Here is a 23,983-nt window from a genome sequence, read left to right as displayed (position 1 = left end):
CTTAAGGGACAGACCAGATAAACAGTTCTCTGCACCCAAATCCCGTGGGAGGGAGAGCTAAACCTTCAGAGAGGCAGACACGCCTGGGAAACCAGAAGAGACTGCACTCTGCACACATCTCTGACGCCAGAGGAAAACACCAAACACCGTCTGTAACCCTGGTGCACGGAAGCTCCCGGAAAGGGTGGTGCAGATCTTCCTGGTTGCTGCCACCGTGGAGAGCTCATAGGCAGCACCACACGAGCAAACTTGAGCCTCGGGACCACAGGTAAGACCAACTTTTCTGCTGCAAGAGACCTGCCTGGTGAACTCAGGACACAGAGAGGCAAAAATTCCTCTAGGACTGGGCACTTGCGGGGTTTACCGGGAGTCCCAAACCCGCGGATCCCGGCCCGCAGCAGCTCTCTGCTCCCAAACCCCGTGGGAGAGAGACCTCACTGCCTGGTCAGGTGGGCACTCCTGAGGCTGCAGAGCAGAAGAGACCACCAACACTGCTCACCCTTGCCCACATCCCTGGCCCAATAGGAAACTGTTTAAGGCCTCTGGGTTCCCGCAGAGGAGGGCCCAGGTGCAGCAGGACCGCTGCGTCTGAGACACCACCAGAACCTGAAGGGACAGACGGGATAAACAGTTCTCTGCACCCAAATCCCGTGGGAGGGAGAGCTAAACCTTCAGAGAGGCAGACATTCCTGGGAAACCAGAAGAGACTGCACTCTGCACATATCTCTGACGCCAGAGGAAAACACCAAACTCCATCTGGAACCCTGGTGCACGGAAGCTCCCGGAAAGGGCAGCGCAGATCTTCCTGGTTGCTGCCGCCGCAGAGAGCTCATAAGCAACACCCCACGAGCAAACTTGAGCCCCAGGACCACAGGTAAGACCAACTTTTCTGCTGCAAGTGACCTGCCTGGTGAACTCCAGACACAGGCCCACAGGAACAGCTGAAGACCTATAGATAGGAAAAACTACATGCCCGAAGGCAGAACACTCTGTCCCCATAACTGGCTGAAAGAAAACAGGAAAACAGGTCTACAGCACTCCTGACACACAGGCTTATAGGACAGTCTAGCCACTGTCAGAAATAGCAGAACAAAGTAACACTAGAGATAATCTGATGGCGAGAGGCAAGTGCAGGAACCCAAGCAACAGAAACCAAGACTACATGGCACCATCGGAGCCCAATTCTCCCATCAAAACAAACATGGAATATCCAAACACACCAGAAAAGCAAGATCTAGTTTCAAAATCATATTTGATCATGATGCTGGAGGACTTCAAGAAAGACGTGAAGAACTCCCTTAGAGAAACACAGGAAAACATTAATAAACAAGTAGAAGCCTACAGAGAGGAATCGCAAAAATCCCTGAAAGAATTCCAGGAAAACATAAATAAACAAGTAGAAACCCATAGAGAGGAGTCACAAAAATCCCTGAAAGAATTCCAGGAAAACACAATCAATTAGTTGAAGGAATTAAAAATGGAAATAGACGCAATCAAGAAACAACACATGGAAACAACCCTGGATATAGAAAACCAAAAGAAGAGACAAGGAGCTGTAGATACGAGCTTCACCAACAGAATACAAGAGATGGAAGAGAGAATCTCAGGACCAGAAGATTCCATAGAAATCATTGACTCAACTGTCAAAGATAATGTAAAGCGGAAAAAGCTACTGGTCCAAAACATTGGGCCAGGACTCAATGAGAAGATCAAACCTAAGGACAATAGGTATAGAAAAGAGTGAAGACTCCCAGCACAAAGGACCAGTAAATATCTTCAACAAAATCATAGAAGAAAACTTCTCTAACCTAAACAAAGAGATACCCATAGGCATACAAGAAGCCTACAGAACTCCAAATGGATTGGACCAGAAAAGAAACACCTCCCGTCACATAATAGTCAAAACACCAAACGCACAAAATAAAGAAAGAATATTAAAAGCAGTAAGGGAAAAAGGTCAAGTAACATATAAAGGCAGACCTATCAGAATCACACCAGACATTTCACCAGAAACTATGAAAGCCAGAAGATCCTGGACAGATGTCATACAGACCCTAAGAGAACACAAATGTCAGCCCAGGTTACTGTATCCTGCAAAACTCCCACTTAACATAGATGGAGAAACCAAGATATTCCAGGACAAAAACAAATTTACACAATATCTTTCTACAAATCCAGCACTACAAAGGATAAGAAATGGTAAAGCCCAACGTAAGGAGGCAAGCTATACCCTAGAAGAAGCAAGAAACTAATCGTCTTGGCAACAAAACAAAGAGAAGAATAGCACAAAAACATAACCTCATATCCAAATATAAATATAACAGGAAGCGATAATCACTATTCATTAATATCTCTCAACATCAGTGGCCTCAACTCCCCAATAAAAAGGCATAGATTAACAAACTGGATACGCAACAAGGACCTTGCATTCTGCTGCCTACAGGAAACACACCTCAGAGACAAAGACAGACACTACCTCAGAGTGAAAGGCTGGAAAACAACTTTCAAAGCAAATGGTCGGAAGAAGCAAGCTGGCGTAGCCATTCTAATATCACATACAATCAATTTTCAACTAAAAGTCATCAAAAAAGATAAGGAAGTACACTTCATATTCATCAAAGGAAAAATCCACCAAGATGAACTCTCAATCCTAAATATCTGGGCCCCAAATACAAGGGCACCTACATACGTAAAAGAAACCTTACTAAAGCTCAAAACACACATTGCACCTCACACAATAATAGGAGATTTCAACACCCCCACTCTCATCAATGGACAGATCATGGAAACAGAAATTAAACAGAGACGTAGACAGACTAAGAGAAGTCATGAGCCAAATGGACTTAACAGATATTTATAGAACATTCTATCCTAAAGCAAAAGGATATACCTTCTTCTCAGCTCCTCATGGTACTTTCTACAAAACTGACCATATAATTGGTCAAAAAACGGACCTCAACAGGTACAGAAAGATAGCGATAATCCCATGCGTGCTATCGGACCACCACGGCCTAAAACTGGTCTTCAATAACAATAAGGGAAGAATGCCCACATATACGTGGAAATTGAACAATGCTCTACTCAATGATAACCTGGTCAAGGAAGAAATAAAGAAAGAAATTAAAGACTTTTTAGAATTTAATGAAAATGAAGGTACAACATACCCAAACTTATGGGACACAATGAAAGCTGTGGTATACAGGAAACTCGTAGCGCTGAGTGCCTGCAGAAAGAAACAGGAAAGAGCATATGTCAGCAGCTTGACAGCACACCTAAAAGCTCTAGAACAAAAAGAAGCAAAACACCCAGGAGGAGTAGAAGGCAGGAAATAATCAAGCTCAGAGCTGAAATCAACCAAATAGAAACAAAAAGGACCATAGAAAGAATCAACAGAACCAAAAGTTGGTTCTTTGTGAAAATCAGCAAGATAGATAAACCCTTAGCCAGACTAACGAGAGGACACAGAGAGTGTGTCCAAATTAACAAAATCAGAAATGAAAAGGGAGACATAACTACAGATTCAGAGGAAATTCTAAAAATCATCAGATCTTATTATAAAAGCCTATATTCAACAAAACTTGAAAATCTGCAGGAAATGGACAATTTCCTAGACAGATACAAGGTACCCAAGTTAAATCAGGAACAGATAAACCAGTTAAACTACCCCATAACGCCTAAGGAAATAGAAGCAGTCATTAAAGGTCTCCCAACCAAAAAGAGCCCAGGTCCAGATGGGTTTAGTGCAGAATTCTATCAGACCTTCATAGAAGACCTCATACCAACATTATCCAAACTATTCCACAAAATTGAAACAGATGGATCACTACCGAATTCCTTCTATGAATCCACAATTACTCTTATACCTAAACCACACAAAGTCCCAACAAAGAAAGAGAACTTCAGACCAATTTCCCTTATGAATATCGACGCAAAAATACTCAATAAAATTCTAGCAAACCGAATCCAAGAGCACATTAAAACAATCATCCACCATGATCAAGTAGGCTTCATCCCAGGCATGCAGGGATGGTTTAATATACGGAAAACCATCAACGTGATCCATTATATAAACAAACTGAAAGAACAAAACCACATGATCATTTCATTAGATGCTGAGAAAGCATTTGACAAAATTCAACACCCCTTCATGATAAAAGTCCTGGAAAGAGTAGGAATTCAAGTCCCCTACCTAAACATAGTAAAAGCCATATACAGCAAACCAGTTGCTAACATTAAACTAAATGGAGAGAAACTTGAAGCAATCCCACTAAAATCAGGGACTAGACAAGGCTGCCCACTCTATCCCTATTTATTCAATATAGTTCTTGAAGTTCTAGCCAGAGCAATCAGACAACAAAAGGAGGTCAAGGGGAAACAGGTCGGAAAAGAAGAAGTCAAAATATCACTATTTGCAGATGATATGATAGTATATTTAAGTGATCCCAAAAGTTCCACCAGAGAACTACTAAAGCTGATAAACAATTCCAGCAAAATGGCTGGGTATAAAATTAACTCAAATAAATCAGTAGCCTTCCTCTACACAAAAGAGAAACAAGCTGAGAAAGAAATTAGGGAAACACCACCCTTCTTAATAGACCCAAATACCAAAGTACCTCGGTGTGACTTTAACCAAGCAAGTAAAAGATTTGTACAATAAGAACTTCAAGACTCTGAAGAAAGAAATTGAAGAAGACCACAGAAGATGGAAAGATCTCCCATGCTCACGGATTGGCAGGATTAATATAGTAAAAATTGCCATTTTACCAAAAGCGATCTACAGATTCAATGCAATCCCCATCAAAATACCAATACAATTCTTCAAAGAGTTAGACAGAACAATTTTCAAATTCATCTGGAATAACAAAAAACGCAGGATACCTAAAACTATCCTCAACAATAAAAGGACTTCAGGGGGAATCACTATCCCTGAACTCAAGCAGTATTACAGAGCAATAGTGATAAAAACTGCATGGTATTGGTACAGAGACAGACAGATACACCAATGGAACAGATTTGAAGACCCAGAAAAAAACCCACACACCTATGGGCACTTGATTTTTGACAAGGGAGCCAAAACCATCAAATGGAAAAAAGATAGCATTTCCAGTCAATGGTGCTGGTTCAACTGGAGGTCAACATGTAGAAGAATGCAGATCGATCCATGCTTATCACCCTGTACAAAGCTTAAGTCCAAGTGGATCAAGGACCTCCATATCAAACCAGATACACTCAAACTAATAGAAGAAAAACTAGGGAAGCATCTGGAACACATGGGCACTGGAAAAAATTTCCTGAACAAAACACCAATGGCTTATGTTCTAAGATCAAGAATCGACAAATGGGATCTCATAAAACTGCAAAGCTTCTGTAAGGCAAAGGACACTGTGGTTAGGACAAAACGGCAACCAACAGATTGGGAAAAGATCTTTACCAATCCTACAACAGATAGAGGCCTTATATCCAAAATATACAAAGAACTCAAGAAATTAGACCGCAGGGAGACAAATAACCCTATTAAAAATGGGGTTCAGAGCTAAACAAAGAATTCACAGTTGAGGAATGCCGAATGGCTGAGAAACACCTAAAGAAATGTTCAACATTTTAGTCATAAGGGAAATGCAAATCAAAACAACCCCGAGATTTCACCTCACACCAGTGAGAATGGCTAAGATCAAAATCTCAGGTGACAGCAGATGCTGGCGAGGATGTGGAGAAAGAGGAACACTCCTCCATTGTTGGTGGGATTGCAGACTGGTAAAACCATTCTGGAAATCAGTCTGGAGGTTCCTCAGAAAATTGGACATTGAACTGCCTGAGGATCCAGCTATACCTCTCTTGGGCATATACCCCAAAAATGCCCCAACATATAAAAAAGACACGTGCTCCACTATGTTCATCGCAGCCTTTATTTATAATAGCCAGAAGCTGGAAAGAACCCAGATGCCCTTCAACAGAGGAATGGATACAGAAAATGTGGTACATCTACACAATGGAATATCACTCAGCTATCAAAAACAATGACTTTATGAAATTCGTAGGCAAATGGGTGGAACTGGAAAATATCATCCTGAGTGAGGTAACCCAATCACAGAAAAACACACATGGTATGCACTCACTGATAAGTGGCTATTAGCCCAAATGCTTGAATTACCCTAAATGCCTAGAACAAATGAAACTCAAGACGGATGATCAAAATGTGAATGCTTCACTCCTTCTTTAAAAGGGGAACAAGAATACACTTGACAGGGAATAGAGAGACAAAGATTAAAACAGACACAGAAGGAACACCCATTCAGAGCCTGCCCCACATGTGGCCCATACATATACAGCCATCCAATTAGACAAGATGGATGAAGCAAAGAAGTGCAGACTGACAGGAGCCGGATGTAGATCGCTCCTGAGAGACACAGCCAGAATACAGCAAACACAGAGGCGAATGCCAGCAGCAAACCACTGAACTGAGTATAGGACCCCCGTTGAAGGAATCAGAGAAAGAATTGGAAGAGCTTGAAGTGGCTCGAGACCCCATATGAACAACAATGCCAAGCAACTAGAGCTTCCAGGGACTAAGCCACTACCTAAATACTATACATGGACTGACCCTGGACTCTGACCTCATAGGTAGCAATGAATATCCTAGTAAGAGCACCAGTGGAAGAGGAAGCCCTGGGTCCTGCTAAGACTGAACCCCCAGTGAACTAGATTGTTGGGGGAGGGTGGCAATGTGGGGAGGATGGGGAGGGGAACACCAATAAAGAAGGGGAGGAGGGAGGGGGATGTTTGCCCGGAAACCGGGAAAGGGAATAACACTCGAAATGTAAATAAGGAATACTCAAGTTAATAAAAAAAAAAAAAACAGTGGGGAAAAAAGGCAGCATCAATGCACAGCAGCATTCCTCACACCACACAGTCAGTGCAGCAGCATCCCTCACACCACACAGTCAGTACACAGCAGCATTCCTTACACCACACAGTCAGTGCACAGCCGCATTCCTCACACCACACAGTCAGTACACAGCAGCATTCCTCACACCACACAGTCAGTGCACAGCCGCATTCCTCACACCACACAGTCAGTGCACAGCAGCATTCCTCACACCACACAGTCAGTGCACAGCAGCATTCCTCACACCACACAGTCAGTGCACAGCAGCATTCCTCACACCACACAGTCAGTGCACTGCAGCATTCCTCACACCATATTCAATGAAGTGCAGTGTTCTTCACACCACACAGCATCCACAGCCATGAGCATCTGCACACTTTTTCACAAAGCTCGAGTGCAGAATGCCCTTCACTGATTCCTTTAAAACAAATACTGGCCACATCTGCAACACTGCCTTGGACAACGACTTAACATACATTTCCAGTTTATACCGGCCAGCACCCTATGCAAAAACAAGGTCAGAACAGCACAATGAAATCACACAGCAGGAAATGAGCAAAATCCTACCCACATATACCCTGGAATCTTGACTAGTTAGGAAAATTTCTATTTTATGGTTCCAAACTTCTAAGAAAAATACTCCTGTAAAATGGACAATTGGGTCAGAAAATGCCTATGGACTTGGAATACTCAAAATGATTATTTATAAAGTCTAAAACAGCTACAAATCTAAAGGAATGAGAAACATAACAAGTGACCAGCCCTTACCCACATCAGGACAGAAAACCAGCTTGGTACTAAATAATCCAGCATCTGCCTTCTCTATCTTCCATTTAAACATAATTTATAAATTTTAAAACAAGAAATTAACTTCTTGGAGGAAGCAGTTAACAGCATTTTGTAAGGAACTATTATCCAGAAAGTACTCTACTGGAATTCATACCCTGGAACTGAACAGTCAAATGCACTTACAATAGCATTCTATGGAAAGCTAATGAAATGTTTGAGAAAAAACTTAGGTATGGTATATAATTTCAGGATCATCAATATTCTGCTTAGAGATCATAATATAACAACAAAAGAGTTTTGGATCACATAGGGAAATATTATACAATGCAGTCATGTGCATGAAGCCTTACCCGGACATTACTGGAATTAGCACAACATTATGTGTATACTTTTGTACTAACAATAAAAATAACTTACCATAATAACTGTGAGATAGTATATCATATAATAATGTATCATAAAAAGTGACTTCAAGAAATGAAGAAAAATTTCTAAAGAAGGAATCAAGAAGATGTTATTTTATATGCACACCATCTGTATTTCCACCCAGTAGTTAACATTTTAGTTTACCTTTTTCATTGGTGAGACTGGTCCATTTTCTCCCCTGCAGTAGGGAGTAGGGACAAGGCAGCAGTCATCAAGTATGCAGTGTGTTACTGTTTCATAGGCATACAACCTGTGTTTTATTTACATATAAATATATGGATGTATGTAATAAAATTATGAATAAAATAATAAATTACATTGTACATTAATATATAAATAGAAATTATATATTATAAAAGAGAATTGTCTTATATAGGGTTCTTTAGAGTCACAGAACTTATGGGTAATCTCTGTACAGAGAGACAATTTGTTGATGACTTGCAGTCTGTAGTCCAACTCCCCAACCATGATCAGCAGCAGGTATGAATGGGAGTCCAAGGATCTAGCAGTGGCTCAGTCCCACAAGGCAGGTAGACAGGCAGGTGAAAAAGAGAGACTCTTCCTTCTTCCAATGTCCTCATGTAAATCCCCAGCAGAAGGTGTGTCCCAGGTTAAAGGTGCATACAACCACAGCTGGATCTGGGACTTGCTTTGTCCCAGGTGACCTTGAACTCAGAGACCTCCTTGCCTTAAGCTCCTGAGATTCCTAGCCACTTTGCCTCATGATCTCCATGCCAAGATGCAGTTCAGAAACTTGTATCTCCCAGCCTCAACATCAGGATCAAAGGTGAGCTTTACAATTCTGGGTTGTAGTTCATTCCACTTATAGTCAAGTTCACAACCAGGAATAGCCACTACGAGTATATACGATGTGTCATTATACATGCACAATATATATACATATATATATATATATATATATATATATATATATATATATACACATATAAATTTGAAAACACCACAACATTTTATTAGTATATTTTAACCGAGTAAAGTGACAGATGTGGCATTTGTCTGCACATCATGCATGGGTGGGAGAAGTAATTATAAGCCCTTGCATCAAATGAGGAGCTGCAGTTAACAGCAGCTGATAGAAATTCATTCTTCCTTGGGGGAAGGCCATTGGTACGACTCCCAGTGAACAGCTGTACACACAGTATGCAAGCCTGACCAGGTCTAACAGGGCTTAATGAGATACAAAAAAATGTGTTTATGTGTATTTCTGTACACACACACACACACACACACACACACACACACACACACACAGAGGTGTGGTTTAGTGGTGCTGACTTTTAACCCAGGATCTGATTCAGGCGGACCTCTGTGAGTTCTAGACTAATCTGATTTACACAGCCAGTCCCAGACTAACCAGGGCTATAGAGTCAAAAGGGGGATTCTGAGAGGAATCTTTTAGAATTTGGAGGAGAGAAGTTAGGGTTGATAAGACCATATTTTACTGTATAGATGTATGGAAATTTAAATAAGTGAGAAAATACATGAAGTAACTGAGAGGAAAAAAGTACACTCAATAATGGCAACTTTGTGAACTGACTTTTGTCCAGTTACTTGGCAAAGCAGAAATAAATATGCCTTTAACTGATTTCATCTATGGCAATGCCACTTTCCTTGAGTCAAAACACTTAACATAGATGATTGGAAATGACCTTGAAATCACAGTTACCCTCAGCATCCATGGGCTACATTGAAAATTTATAGTTCTGATTAAGAAGCTGGAAGATATTTCATAATTTTGTATTATCCACTGCGGATTATTTTATAGATCTATAGAATTCCACAACTCAGCTGTTAATTCATTCAATTCTCCCAGTAAACATCCATGGTACAGTAATGATGCCCTAATCTCTTTGAACAGGTGCTCTGGTGCAGAGTTTGCCTGAGATAGCCCAACAGCTGCATCCTCTCTTGTCTCCTTCTAGAGAGCTTCATGACTCTGCTGAACAGAATATAAAGTTGGCTATTTGTTTGGATTTTACTTGGGATTTTTGTTTTTAGCCTTTTCCCTGATATCTTTCCATGATATATATTCTATTTTTCTAACTTTGATTTTAGTTCATTTCAAGCACATTATGCTACATGCAATTTTAAAATAACCCAGCACTAAGTCTGGCTAAACACAGGCATCAGAGTTTCACGCAGCCTCCATGGCTACTTCTATGCACTTGTTACTCTGCATCCTAAGGCTCGATTGCTAAGCCGATTGTGAACCAGTTTAACATAAAATACCTTGACTACTCAAGATGAAATTGCTCTTTGTTTGAGCATGTGAAAAGATAGTCTTTTTATGAGCCAAATTTAATAATAACCAATCCTAAGTCTTTGCTCATGCCTTGTGAAGGATGGCATAAGGAATCTTTACCTTTCTTGTTTGGTTCTCTAGAATTTTCTAGTTCTTCAGGGTGGCTCCCTCTGCCCTTTCTGATCCAGAGAACTCTGGAAGGAGTCCAGGGCCTAATTACTTTTCCTATAAGCAGAAACATAAGGTCTTTCTCCCAAACTAGCATGTCCTTTAGCCAGTAACCAGAAAGATTTTTAGCTTGACATCTTTCCCAGAAAAATAGTAAAATAACCAGAAAATTCAAAATCACACACATTTTGAAAATTAAATTCTCAACAAAGTAACTAAACCAAACAAGCACAGTAGAAACCTTTCTTTCCGGCCTTTTCTAATCTGCCAGGCCAGGATATTGAACCCACTTTTGAGAGAACAGGAGCATCCTGTGAGACACTGAGACTTTCCTAGAGGATTTTATCCTCATCCAATCTCTGTTGTCTGCTTTGCAGGTTGTAGTTTTTCTGTTAGCTCAGCTTCTCCCTGCACAGCAGGAGCTCCCAGATAAGCTGGGCCCATTTTCCCTGAGTTAGCTCTGAACCTCAGGAGGAATTCCCCAGGTGACTGAGGCCAAAATTGTGTCCTCTTCTATCCAATTAAACCAAATTAGCAACAACTAAACCAAACTTTATTAAAAGCAGGCACCCTTTACTTTCCCTCTCTGCCTGGAGCCATTCATTATACTGATTCTTTTTACAGGAGGAGAACTCAGAGCCTGATTTGGGTCTGTCTATCCCTGTGTTTAGATTCCCATGTGCTGGAGTCCCTTGACTCATCTCTGCTCATTCAGGAATCTAATTCTCTCATCCCTAGGACAAGAATCCTAACTCCCTAGTGGATTGTTGACTACCACACTCGACGTCATCTATTGCATGTAGTTTTAAATTAAACCCATGCTAATTCATTCTATGCTCTGGTATCAGTGGTTAGGTTCACCCTACATGGCTAGTTCTATGCAGCCATCTTGTCTTGGTTCCTGCTGTTAGTCTGCTACTTTAACCAAACAAATTTTAACTGAAGTGCCTGGAGTGCTGTTGCATTTCTCATCCCACCCACACCCTCTGGCTGGCCTGCAGAAGGCTGGGTAAAGTTCCTCTCACAGGACTTGCCTTAGTCATTTGAAATGAAAATACCAGAGGTTTATACTAACCAGATTTACATGGGTAAATCTCCAAACCAAAAACGCCCATGCAAGGAACAGAAAACTCAATAATATAACGACAAAATGTGCGATTAGATTGGACAAATACACCTCTACACCACTCTATTGCCCATTATGAAATCTCTAGCTACTTGTGGCTCCTCCAGGCCACAGGGGTCTGCTCCTTTTTCAACCTCTTCCTCCTCCATCTACTTCTTGCCCACATCCTCCATCTCTATTTTTCTTTCTCTCCCTTTTCCAATGCATTCTGCTCTACCTTTTCCTTCCATTGTCCAATCAGAGGAAGTAACCTTTATTTGGCTAATTACTATTTCACCTGACATCATCTGAATATGTGATCTATTGCACTACAGGTCCACCCTGTTGGGAAAGCAAAAATACAAAGAGCAATCCACAAGACATTTTGCTCATTTTGAGTTAACACATATAGTAATTTCACTACATCTTTTTCATCATTTTTATTCTATTCTTATTAAGTTATTTCTAGGGAATATTTGTAGTTTTTAACTACAATGCTTACACATAGTAAGGAGGAGTTACAACACCCTAGACCTGAGCAGAATCTCTGAGGAGGTATACTTCCACTGTCAATACAAAGACTTAAGGACCATGGGACACAGGAGCAACGCCAAGGTCCCAATACCACACCATCAGCTCCCTGGCAGCCCCATGACCATCAAACTGCTTCTAAAGAAGCAATGGTGCCAGCCACTCATGACCAAGGCAGAGACAATGATGATGGTCGACCACCTGAACAGCATCTTATTTCCCCAAGTAAGAGCTCATTGAAGGACAACAGTTTTATGAAAACACCAGAAAATGGGGGTAAGGTAGAGGAGGATAAAGTCAGGCAAATATTTAGGCAAATTAGAGCAACTGTGAGCTAATGCCATGAGCATGGTATAGTACACAGGGAACTCAAACCATATAAGATTATGTTGGACATAAATGGATAAGTTAAAATCGTAGACTTTCTTTCGCATTAGAACACAAGTTGAACCAGGGCAATGCTGAACTGGCACTGTGGTGCTTTGTCTTTTGGAACTCCTCAACTCTTGCCCAGCAAACTTTATGATAGTCCACAAAATGACATTTGGACCTTAGTTTTACATGGTACTTATTAAGTTAAGATCTTTACTCTGTATTCATACTAGATTTGAAAAGACTTGTTGTGGCAATTGTATTCTGCCACCTGTTGGGTGTTAGAAGAGATGGATAACCTGCTTAGCCTCTTAATGATACTCAACATGAAATATAGGATGACAGTCACTGATGTGATGATGTACCGCTGGTTAAAGGAAGACCGGAAGGCTTTCTCAAATCCCTATGAGGACTGAGCTCCATCACACAGGACCCTGTAATTGTGGACGACATGGAACACATTGAGTCCAGAGCCTAAGATATTACAATGTATAATCAACCCATGGGATCATGTTGCTTACTGTCCTGGCAAGTTCTCCAGGTGCAAGGCTGAACAACAGAGGCTCACACATTGAGTTCAGTTATTCCCTACCCTTGATGATAATGATTCATTCCCTTTGGGCTCAAGGAAAAGTGGAAGCTACCCCACCCTAAGCACACTGGTCTCATCATCCTCCAATGGCTTTCTGTTTCCCTGCGGCCATAAACTGGTCCATGATTAGGCATAAGAGCCCCTGGTGCTGCCCTTCTCTCTTCAGGCCACTCCAGATGACACCCACACTGGAGAAACATGCATCCATGCCTCCAGTGTCGCCTGAATACACTAAATAATCAGCCTCACTGAGAAGAACAATGGCAATAAGAACACAGAAGCCAATCTACTCTCCTGGTATGCCTCAGTAGGGAGAAAGTCTGTCCTCAGCTAGTGCCAGCCCAGAGGTTATAGGGACAGACCAAGCAAAAGTGGTGTTCCTGACACAATGAGGTCCATTGTCAATGGAGGTCCTGGGACAGTGGATGTGCTTCAACAGTTGAGGTCCTCAGAATATAGAGTAGAAGCTATGGAGGTCCCAGGACAGGGGAAGTGCCATATCAATGGTGCTTCGACAACTGTGGAGGTGCTGCAACAGTCGAGTTCCTTCAAATTGGAAGACTTGTGACAGTGGAGTGGCTGAGTTTTTGGAGGTACTGCAAGAGTGGAGGTACTGTGACAGTTGAGGTGCTTCATCAGTTGAGGTCCTGTAACAGTGGAGTTCCTAAGACATTTCAGGTACTTTGACAGTGGAGTAGCAGCTGGGAGAGTGGATATGCTGCTACAGTGGAGGTCTTGAAAAACGTCAATTGATGCACGAGTCAGGATCTTTGACCTAGGAGGTGATGGGACAGTACAGGTGTAGGAGAGCCAGTAGAGGTGTGGCGACAATAGAAATGCTATAATAGTGAAAGCCTTGCAGCACTAGAGGTCCTGTGATAGTGGAAGTGCTTCGACAGTAGACGTACTGTGACAGAGGAGGTCCTGCCAATTCTAGTTTCAGAGGAAATAGATGTCCTGAAAAGTGGAGGTCGTTCAATAGTGGGCTTCATGTGACAGTTGAGGTGTTACCACAGTGAAAGTCCAACATCAGTGGGTGGACACGCTGTGCCACTTGAGGTAATGGAACTTGGATTTCCTGAGTTATTGGAGGTCCTGTGACTGTGGGTTCCTGGGAGAGTAGAGGTGCTGAGACACTGCTCTGTGACATTGGATGACCTTGTGACAGTTTAGGTGCTGTGACAATGAAAGTCCAGCAACAGTACACATACTGTGACGGTAGATGTCCTGAAAATTGAGGGTCTTCACAATGCAGCCGCTGTTAGTGAGAAGGTCCTATGACACTGGAGGTCCAGTGATAGTGGAGGTACTGGGACAGAAGCCACACTGGAACAGTGGATGTCCTGCTACAGTGCACATCAAAGTGCTTGTAACGATGATGATTTTTGACCACTCTAACTTCATTTCACTACGCAAGTAATTGAGTCTGAGACAAGATAATACCTTGTCATGGTGCTACTTGAATGCCATTTGTTTTACAGATAAGTCTGAAGGGCTAGGCTGTGAGAGGAGGTCCTTTGACAGTGATGGTCCTGCAACATTTGACGTCCTACAACACTGGAGATCCTGCAACAATGGAGGTCCTGAGACTCTAGATTTACATTGACATTGCAGGTCCTGCAGCAGTGGAATTTCTCTGCTAGCTGAGGTCCTGCAACATACTAGTTGCTGACAGAATCAATTTTCTGCAACAGTGAAGGTCCTACAATAGTTCAGGTCCTGAAAAGTTGAGACTCTGTGAGAGTAGAAGTACAGGGAAAGTGTATGTCCTGTGCCAGGAGAGGCCCTGCAATTTGGAGGCCCTGAGAATGTGGAGTTGATTTGACAACAGAGTTTCTACCACACTGGTGTTCCTACAGTGGGGTTCTTGTATTAGAGAAGAAATAATGCCAGCCAGCAATGACCATGGCAGTGATGATGATGGTTGATCACCCCAACATCATCTCGATTCTTCAAGTAATTTAGACCAAAACAATACATCTCTTCATTTAGCTCGTTGAAGGGCAACAGCTTTACAAATACACCCAAAAGTATGGCTATATAGAGCAAGGCAAGGCCAGGGAAATATTGTATAAATAATAGCTGTGATGAGCTACTGCTATGGGCACACAATATTTCACAGGGACCTGAAGCCAAAGGATGTTGTATTGTATATCAATGGGAAAGTCAAAATTATCAACTTTGGCCTTAGTATCCCATTCCAACCAGGGTAAATGCTGAACCAGCACTGCAGTACTTATACTTTTGGTGTCCCTGAACTCTTCTTTGGCAAATTTTATGACCTTCCAAAGAACTAAATTTGAAGCTAGGTGGAGTTTTATATTTCATGGCAGTCAGAAAGTTTCTGTTTGGCTCTCTCTTGATTCTAGAACTAAGAAGACAGGTTGTAGCAGGAGTGTGTGGTACCTCTGGTGTGGTGTCAGAAGGACCTACTTAGCCTCCTAATGACAGTCAACCCTAGATATAGGCCAAACGTCACTGTGGTCATGATGCAACCCTAGTTCAACTAAGGCTAGAAGCGGTTCCCAAATCCCTATGAGCAACTGATCCCCCTCAGGCCAGACCCTGTAAGTATAAGAGCAATGGAATATATAGGATTCCAAGTGCTGGACACTAAGGACACTTCAACTGAACAAAATTATAACCAGACCATGGCATCCTACTTCCTTCTGCAAAGGCAGGAAGTTCACAGGCAAGACAGCACAAAATAGGCTTGGACAGTCAGTACAGTGGAGGTGTGGGGAAAAAGCAGGTGCTAAGACAGTGGATGTCCTGCTACAGTGGCCTCCAAGTCCTTGTGAGGAAGAAGCACTTATGCCATCCAATAATGACCATGGCAATGATGACAATTGTGGTTAACCAGTCCAAAATCATCTTCAATAACTGAGATGAAAACAAGTAGATAACTTGTCATGGAGCTGGGTGAGGTTCAATGTCTTCATAAATGTATCTGAAAGTATGGCTACATAGTGAAAGACAAGGCATGGGAAATACTTATGCAGATATTAGCAGCCTGGATCTACTGTCAGGGGCACAGAGTAAATACTGGACTTCAAAACAAATAAAATGTTATATAAGAACAATAAAGTCAAAATCATCGACATTGGCCTTAGTACCCAAGACAAATCAGAGCAAATGCTGAACCAGTACTACGGTGCTAACACTTTTGATGCCCCTGAACTCTTCCTGGGTTATACTTATAATGTTCCAAAGAACCACATATGAATGTTAGAGTCTTACATTTTATGGTAGCTAAAAAAGTTACCTCTGTTTTCATATAAGCGCTGAAAAGACAGGTTGTGGCACGTATGCATCTTGACCACTGTGGGGTGTCAAGAGAGCTAGATGACCTGCTTAGCATTTAATAACAGTCAAACCTAGAAATATCAGTCATAGACATGATAATGCACCCCTGCTTCAAAGAAGATTGGGAGCGTTTCCCAAATCCCTATGAAGAAATGATACCTCTCAGGCCACACCCTGGAATTTTGGAAGTAGTGCCACATGTTCCATTCAAAACACAAGACATAAAGATTCTTTACATCAAAGAAAGTCTAAGTGGGTCATGGCATCCAACTGCTTACTGGAAGGACAGGCTATTCTGATGCCTGGCTTCATACCCAGGCTCAGACAGTGAGTCTAGTAATGGCTCCATTCCCTACCCTTAATGATTATGCTGCTGTCCCTCTAGGACTGGACTGCAGAGGAGTGGAAACCACCCCACCATTGACACATTGGACTTGTCAACCCCATGGCCTCATTTATGCCTTTGTCCCTATTCTAGTCATAGAGCTTTCAGAAGAACCAGTGGGACTGGCTTTCTTCTCAGGCCACTACAGATGACCTGGACAAAACATACATGCCAGAGTGTCTTCTTCTTTCATTCAACAAGCAGCCTCAGGCCGAACAGAAGCATCAATGAGAACACAGAAGACAACCTATTATCTCTCTGTGCATGAGGAGAGGGCGAGTCTGTTTCCATCAGTTGCTGGCTAAGAGGATTCAAGGGATGGTCCAAGAAATTAGGAATATCCAAATGAAGCAGTGTTCCTGTGCTCTATAAAGCAAGAAAACTCTCCTGACAGTATCTCTCCTGAGAAATGAAGGCTGGAGACAGCATCCAAAGAATAAGCAGCAGGCAGGCATAGACAGGTACCTTTGTGCTTTGTTCTACCCAGTTTGCTCTGTGTTGGTTAGCTCTGTCTCTGGTATCCATTTCTGCAAAATCGTTTCTGTCTTAATTTTTAAGTACTGTATGATTCTTCCTCCACCATAATTCTTCGCCATCTTCTAGATTTCTCCTCTTCCGAACAAGGACTCAATATGACTGATGTGTACCCCAGACTTCAGAGTTGTCCTGTTGACCCCATGCCTTTATCGGGACGATATCACCACCGAAAGGAAACGGTTCTCACAAGGTGAGGTCTACAGGGCTATGGATTCATGCAATCTTCTAGGGGCAACTGATCCTTGCACATATGGCAATTAATCACAAGAGGTTTGGAACAAATTCTTATTTTGTCAAAAGTAACATCATTCTCCATTAAGCTTCAAAATAAATAACCAGCAAAGCCTTGTAATAAGTGATAGTGGTGTTGATAAAACAGTACAGCACCCGTGACATTGTAGGTCCTGCAAGATTGGAGGCACTGAGAGACATTGTTGTTCGTGCAACAGTGGAGGCACTGAGATAGCAAAGGTCCTTTTACATTCAAGATCATGCAACAGTGGAGGTCCTGAAGGAGTGGGCGTCCTGAGACATTGGAGATCGGATTGGTACAGTGGACGTCCTGAGACAATGCAGGTGCTGCAAGAATGGATGTCCTGCAACAGTGGAGTTCCTAGTACAGTAAAGGTCCTGCAATAGGGGTTGTCTTTAGACAGAGGAGGTCCTGCTACAGTGGAATTCCTGTGATAGTTGAAGTTTTGAGACAATAACCAGACCAGGCACAATGGAGATGCTATGCCAGGAGAGGTTCTACACAAGTCGAGTTGGTGATAGAGTGGATGTTCTAAGACAGTGGAGATCTGGTGACAGTGGAGGTCCTGCCCCACTGGAGGTTCTGGAACAATCGAGGTCCTGAGACAGTGCAGTTGCTCGGACATTGGAGTTTATGCACCATTGTAGGTCATGTGAGAGTGGAGGTGATGGGACAGTAAAGGTGATGGGACAATGGAGGTTCTGTGACTGTTTGGTGCTGCGATATTGGAGATCCTTCATCAGTGGAGGCCCTGGCACATTTGAGGTCCTGAAATATTGGGTGTCCTGCATTATTGGAGGTCCTCAGTCAGTGGAGATGGGCCTGGGACAGCTGAGATCTGGTAAAAATGGGGGTGTTTCCACACTACAGGTCGTGCAACAGTAAATGTCCTGATAAAATGCAGTTGTTCCAACAATGTAGGTTCTGCAATAGTTGGTTTGCTAGAACAGTGAAAGTGGAGATCCTGCATCAACAGAGGTCCTTTGACAGGGAATGCCCTGCAACAGTGAACATCCTTCAACATTGGAGGTCCTGCAACAGTGGATGTCATGAGTCAGTGCCATTGAACTGACGGTGGAGGTCCAACAACAGAGGAATTATTGTGCCAGTAGAGGTCCTGCAAAAGTCTGGCTGCTAAAAGAGTGCATGTTCTAAATTGGAGGTCCTGCAACAGTTAAGGTACTGCAACAGTCTAAGTATAGATACTGTGCATATACTGTGCTAGTAGAGGTCTTGCACATTGGTGTTGCTCACCGTGAAGTTGATGAGACACTGAAGGTCCTGCCACAGTGGAGGTCCTTATAACAGTTGAGGTCCTGCAACAGTGGAAAAGCAGTGTCAATGGATAACCTGTGCTAGTAGAGTTCCTGCAGCTTGGAGATCCTGAGAAAGTGGAAGGGCTGAGACAATGGAAGTCTTTTGACAATGCAGGTCCTTATAACCATGACATAGGAGGACTTGCGACAATAGAGATCCTTGAAACAGTTGAAGTGCTGTGACAGTGGATGTTCAGGGACAGTAGAATTCCTGTGCCAGTAGAGATCTTGAAGTTTGGAGGTACTGAGACTGTGGAGTTTCCTGACAGCCGAGGTACTACCACAGTGGATGTCCTGTGACAAGGGAGTTCTTAGGGTAGTGCAGGTTCTGGGACAGTGGAAGTACTGCTACAATGGTTATCAAAATGCATGGAAAGAAGCAGCAAGGATGCCACCCAGACCAGACCATGGCAAATATAATGAAGATATTAATCCACCCCAACATCATATTGCTTCACCAAGGAATTGAGTCTGAGACACGTCTATACCTTCCCATGGAGCTCTTTGAAGTTCTACAGCTTTACAAATTCATCTGAAAGTCTGTGATAGTGGAGGCCTAAGACAATGTAAGACCAGCCACAATGGAGATCCTGTTCCAGTAGAAGTTCTGCAAAAGTCTAGTTGGTGATAGAGTGGATATCCTGAGACAGTGGAAGTCTGGTGACAGTGGAGGTCCTGCACCATTAGAGGTTCTGGATCATTCGAGGTTCTGAGACATGCAGGTGCTCAGACAATGGAGTTCCTGCAACAGTGTAGGTCCTGTGAGAGTGGAGGTGCTAGGAAAGTGAAGGTGATTGAGAGTGTAGGTCCAGTGAATATTGTGTTCCTACAAAATTGGAGGTCCTGCAACAGTTGAGGCTCTCATACGGTGCAGTTCTTCCAACTTTGGAGGTCATGCAACTGAATAGGTCATGGAAAAATTGAGGTTCTGGGACAGTAAGGGTGTTGGGACAATGGAGGTGCTATGTCACCTGAGATCCTGGGACATTTGAGGTCCTGCAATATTGGAGGCCCTAAGACAGTGTAGATGTCCTTGGAATAGTTGAAGTCTGGAATAAAGGGAGGCTCTGCACCAGTAAATATCCTGAGACACTGGAGATCCTGCAGTTTGCCTGGACAGTGAAGGTCCTACAAAAGTGGAGGTCCTGTGACAATGGAGGTCATGAATCGGTGCATTGGCACTGACCGTAGAGAGCCAGCAGCAGTGGACTGTCTTTGCCAGTAGAGGTCCTGCAAGATTCTAGCTGTTGTGAAAGTGGATATCCTACAACATTGGAGGGCTGGCATTAGTGAATGCCCTGAGACAATGGAGATCCTGCAGGAGTTGGTTTGCTTGGACAGTGAAGGTGCTACAAAAGTGGAAGTCTTGCATCAGTGGAGGGGCTTGGCAAAAATGGAATTGCTGCCACACTACTGGTCCAGCAACAGTGAATATCATGAGACAGTGCATTTGCAGTGACAGTGGAGCTCCAGCAACTGTGGAATTTGTGTCCCAGTAGAGGTCCTGCAAATTCTAGCTGCTGAGAGGGTCTATGTCCTGCAACCTTGTTGGTCCTGCAACAGTTGAGGTACTGCAACAGTGCAAGTCCAGCTACAGTGGATATTCTGTTATAGTAGAGGTCCTTTAAATTGGCCTTGGTGAGACAGTGGACGTCCTGTGATAGTGGAGGTCCTATGACACTGGAGGGGCTGGAACACTGGAGCTCATGCCAAAATTGCAGTTCTTGTAATGGTTGTGGTGTTGTGACAGTGGAAATCTAGCGACAGTGGACATTCTGTAGGACAGTAGAGGTCCTACAATATAAAAGTCCTTGGACAGTGGAGGTACTGACGCACTGGAGGTCCTGTGAGAATGGAGGTTCTTATAACAGCTGTGACACTGGAAGTACAGAAAATGTAAATGTCCTCTGATAGGAGAGCTCCAACAAACTGAAGTTGCTGAGAGACAGGAGGTCCTCCAACAGCAGTGGTCCTAAGACAGTAGAGATCCTGTAACAGTGGAGAGGCTGAGACCCTGGAGGTCCTTTGACAGTGGACTTCTTTGTAACAATAGACGTGCTATGACAAGGGGGTTGTACAATAGTAGAGGTCCTTGTTATAGTTGAGGTATTCCAACAGTGGAAGTTTATGGACAGTGACTTCCAGTGCCCGTAAAGGTCTTGCAATTTGGAGGGTCTGAGACAGAGGAGTTGCCTGACCACAGACGCCCTACCACAATATTGGTCCTTTGACTGTGGAGGTCTTGGGATAGTTCAGGTGCTGGGACAGTGGAAGTTCTGCTACAGGGGTTATCAAAGTGCATGCAAAGAAGAAGCAATGGTGCCAGCCAAACATGACCATGGCAAATATAATGAAGTTTTTCATCCACCCCAACATCATCTTGCTTCTCCAATTGAGTCTGAGACAATTCTAATAACTTATCGTGAAACTGGTTGACATTTTACAGCTTTACAAATACATCTGAAAGTCTTTCCACCGAGAGGAGGAAGGAGCCAAGGAAATATTTAGGCAAATGTTAGCAGGCTTTATCTATGGCTATGGGCACTGTGTAAGTTCACAGTGACCTTAAACCAGATTATATTTTGTTAGAGAAGAACGGAAAAGTCAAAAGCATCGACTTTGGCCTTCAACTCAAGACAAACCTGGGCAAATCCTGAACTGGCAGCATGGTGCTTACCCTATTGGTGCACCTGATCTCTTCCTAGGACAACTTTATGGTGGTGCAAAAGAACAAAAAACAAAAAACAAAAAAACAACATATGGATCTTAGGAGTAGGCTTATATTTCACTGTTGTATTTGACTCTGTTGTCATACAACAGTTCAGAAGACAGGTTGTAGCAGCTGTGTACCCCGCTCACTGTGGGGTGTAAGTAGAGGCAGCTTAACCTCTTAATGTCAGCCCATAGTTCGGATTGACTTTTGAGTTTGAGGTAAAATATTATAGATTCATTGCATCAAAAAGTTATAGCCAGAACATGGCATCCTATTGCTTAATGTAACAGCAAGTTATACACAGGAATTGCTGCACAACACAGGCTCAGCAGCTTTGTCCAGTTACGGTCCCATTCTATACCCTTGCTGATTTCCCTCTAGGACTAAATAGGAATAGAAGTGAACACAACATAGACACATTGTTCTCCTCATCTTCCAATGGCCTAGTGTCTCCCTATGATCATAAGGCTAGTCAAAGAGGAAGCAAAGGCCATTGGGCATGCCCTTCTTCTTTTCAGGACACTCTCGACAACACCCACGGCGAACAAAGCATACATACACACCAGAAGTGTCCTGTGTCTTCACTCAACAATCAGCCACACTTAGAAGAGCTGTAGCAACGAGAAAACAGAGGACAACCTACTTTCCTGCTATCTCTCAGCAGAGAGCAGGACATTCCCCAGCTGGGGATTTCCCAGAGGCATTAAAGGATGAACCAATTACAATGGGGAAATTCACTGATGAAGTTGTGTTGCTGCTTTCCTTCAAGAATGAAACATTACAAGGGGGTGGAGGAAGAGTTTTCTCCCAGAAATGAGGCCAAGGGAGATTGTCCAGAGAACACGCAGATGGCAAAACCCATGTGCCTTTGTACTTTGTCCTTCCCAGTTTGCTCTGTGCTCATTCTTCCTCTGGCTCTGTTTTCCAGTTCCCCATAATTCTTACCTTCTTATATCCTCTAAGTATTTTATGATTCTTCCCCCAACCCAACCATCTCCCTCTTCTGGATTTCTTCTCTTCCCAGCAAGGACTCAATATGACTGCTGTGTAGCCCACTCTAGAGCATGGTGCAGCTGAATGCATCCATTCACCTGAAGTTTATCACACTCTAAAAACACCAGCTTCCACAAAGTGAGGTGGAGAGTGGTATGAGCTCATGAAGTCTTCCATAGGTTACTGGTCCTAGCACACATGGCATTTATCACAAGAGCTATAGAACAAATTCTTATGCGGTCAAAAGTAGCATCACATTTCATTCAGCCTTAAATCTAATAACCAGCAATGACTTTGAAAAATTGAAATTACAGTTGCTGCAACAGTGCAGATCCTGTGAAGAGGTAGGTCCTGCGACAGTGGAGGCACTGAAATAGCGCCGGTTCTGTGACAGTGAAGGTCCTTTGAAAGTGGAGGCACTGAGATCGTGGCGGTCAATCTACTTACAGGGGAGCTGCTACACAATTGAAGGTTCTGCTACAGTGGAGGTCCTGCAAAATTGGAATTGCTGATACAGGGGTATTCCTGTCACTGTAGAGATCCTGTGACAGTGAAGTTGAAGCATCATGGGAGATCTTGCTTCAGTTGATGTCCTGAAACACTTTCGTTGCTATGGGTGGTGCTACGACAGTGGAATTCCTGGGATAGTGGAGGTTACAGGACAGTGGGTGTCCTGAGACAGTTGTAGTGCTCCTACAGTGGAAGTCCTGCAATAGTAGTGTTGCTATTAGTCCAGTTCTTGGACAAAGGAGGTCCTGTGACACTTGAGATGCTGAGACTCTTGAGCTCCTGAACAGTAGAAGTGCTGTGATAGTTGAAAGGCTGAGAAACTTGTGGTCCTGTAACAGTGGAGTTGACACACAGACAGTGGACTTCCTGAGGTAGTGGTGGTGCTTAAACAGTGGATGTCCTGTGACAGAGGAGGTCCTGCAATAGAGGAAGAACAATATATGCTGGCTGATGACCCAGAGCTTCCAGAAAATAGACCACCAACCAATATATATCAGAGGATGGCATTATTTGAAACCAATGGGATGGAAGGCCCTTGGTCCTGTGGAGATGTGATGCTCGAACATAGGAGGAGGCTGGAGTGGTGGGTTTTGAAAAGTTGGGTGATTTGAGGAGCAGCATCATAGTGGCACAATGGAGGGAGGAGGGAGAAGATGTAGGAGTGGGCATTAGTGGATTGGCACCTAGAACGTGGGACATCATTTGAGATGTTAAAAACAGTGGAAATGATAACGTTTACATTGTCTGACCCAAACCTAAGGGATACTACATAAGGAACACAAAAACCCACAGGTGCTCACCAACAATCAGATAAAATTTGGCCTTTGGCGGTCTACTC

The 23,983-nt window shown here is 43.1% G+C and overlaps 1 long non-coding RNA gene across 3 annotated transcripts in view; it reads right to left on the bottom strand.

Annotated features, from left to right (window-relative positions):
- Positions 1–1,320: 1,320 nt before the first annotated feature.
- LOC134485086 (uncharacterized) overlaps positions 1,321–23,983 on the bottom strand; it is a 70,833-nt gene continuing 48,170 nt past the window's right edge. The window contains exon 4 of one of the 3 annotated variants that reach the window (XR_010062949.1): positions 1,321–3,223. This is a non-coding gene — a long non-coding RNA (uncharacterized LOC134485086). Of the gene's footprint in view, positions 3,224–20,991; positions 23,563–23,983 lie in introns of those variants that run through there. The other 2 variants (XR_010062948.1, XR_010062951.1) reach the window with 2 other exon arrangements.

The sequence above is a fragment of the Rattus norvegicus genome, chromosome 1 (genome assembly GCF_036323735.1).
Source record: "Rattus norvegicus strain BN/NHsdMcwi chromosome 1, GRCr8, whole genome shotgun sequence".
NCBI lineage: Eukaryota > Metazoa > Chordata > Mammalia > Rodentia > Muridae > Rattus > Rattus norvegicus.
Note: the sequence above shows the minus strand (reverse complement) of the source record. Positions and strands in the feature narration are given on the sequence as shown.